Below are 1,738 nucleotides of genomic sequence, written 5' to 3' on the forward strand. Positions count from 1 at the left end.
GAGGGTGCTTGATATTGACAATTTTTGATTATGAATGGTTGTTAGCACGATCTTTATTTGGGCCCAAGACTCCTTGGACCCAGGGCCCCCAACAATTCTTAATCTGCCCCTGCCTCCAGTGCAGAGCCTGACCCTATCTAATGTTCACAGCTCTCCTTATCAGGTCCCTCTCACTTCCTTAGAGACTGGCTTTCATCCAATCCCACCCTCTCCTCCCTCATTTCCCAGACTGGCTCCACCCTGAGCAAAATAGTGTAGAAAAGACCACAAGAGATCTTCTAGTCCAGGGGTCGGCCATGTTTTTGGCCAGAGTGCCAAAAACACTCCAACCTCCACCCACTCCTCAACTTAGCATGCCAGAGGCAGACAGCGGGGGACCAACGAGGGGCCTGGTCCTTGTTGCTGGCAGTGGGTGCATGTGCACCTCTGAGTAGATGTCAGGGAAGGGGCTGGGGTTATGCTGCCCCAGGCCCTTTCCCAGCCGTGTTCCCCAAGGTGCATGTGCAGCCACTGCTATGAAGCTGGTGCTAAAAGCTCCCGACCCCAGTGCAGCTGTTTGCAGCCTAACGGCTGCCTGCTGCAGCAGCCTAGAGCCCAGGCTGGCTGTGGCAAGCCGAGCAAAACGGCCTGGCATGCCATGCATGCCAGGGGTTGGCAACCCCTGTTCTAGTCCAACCCTCTGCATTGAGGCAAGGTGTTTGGACCATCCTGACACATGTTTGACTGTTCCAAGTTATGAGTCAGCTCTGCTTACCCCAGGAATGCACTGTGCCTCGGGCGTTTCCCCGCGGGCGTGCACCAACACTGAGTGAGCCAAGGGGTTATCATAAACAAACAGGCCGTCACCTACAGAAGCTTATGCTTCTCTGACCCAGTTAGTCTCCAGGGTGCTGCTCTGCCCTGCCTTGTGCTTGGCTTGAATAGATTTTCTTCCCACTAACCATTCATGCATACTGCCAACACCCCTGAGAGTCACTGCAACCAATAAAGAAAGATAATAACACCAAGGTTGAATTCTTCATGAAGGGGGAGATTCAGAGCTGCAGCTCAAAGGTGACTGCTAAGAATTCATCACTGAAGACTCCAGCACCGCACCAGCAGGGTACAGCAGTGACAAGCAGTCGTGACATATTTAGTGTAAAAATCATACCTAAGCTAAACGGTGTCTTCTTGCTGGGCCTGTTATGGGGGTCCTGACAGGGCTGGAAAATAGGGCAAGGCATATGGACATAACTTATTTCCATAAATGCGTGGGATTTCAGCCTGGCATCTTTGCCCCCCACATACTTGCAGCCAAACTAAGAATTGCATCATTTCAGTTATACCAGTTTCACACCAGAGCGCTCAAAACAACTGGTCTGGAACAGTCCTAGTGTGAAGAGCACCCTGGCCAGGTTGAGCCACTTCCTCTGTGTAACAACAACAGTGTAATTTCCTTCCTCCCACAACCAGTCAGCTTCGAGATGTGGATTTCTCAGCAGCAATTGAGCTCGTGGTGTATGGCAGTTAAGGTGTATGCTGCAGCTCCAGAGGCAGTCGTTCGGCTTGCTCTGGATTTGTGCCAACCGATCTGCTCGGCTAACCCCATAGGTGCTCAATAGTTTGGCCTGAGGACTCAAAGGCCACCACTCCATATAGAGATTAACGTGCCTTAAACCCTCTCTGTTAGGTCTCTCTCCATTCTTCTTCCATCAGTCCCTGCTCTCTCTCAGCTCCCTGGATCTTTTCTGACAGTGTG

The 1,738-nt window shown here is 51.6% G+C and overlaps 1 protein-coding gene across 1 annotated transcript in view; it reads right to left on the reverse strand.

Moving 5' to 3' along the window:
- Positions 1 to 1,738, reverse strand: part of CAPN1 (calpain 1) — a 42,785-nt gene that overhangs the window by 22,129 nt on the left and 18,918 nt on the right. The gene's annotated exons all lie outside the window — the stretch shown is intronic.

The sequence above is a fragment of the Alligator sinensis genome, unplaced genomic scaffold (assembly GCF_000455745.1).
Source record: "Alligator sinensis unplaced genomic scaffold, ASM45574v1 scaffold1318_2, whole genome shotgun sequence".
In the NCBI taxonomy this organism is placed as follows: domain Eukaryota; kingdom Metazoa; phylum Chordata; order Crocodylia; family Alligatoridae; genus Alligator; species Alligator sinensis.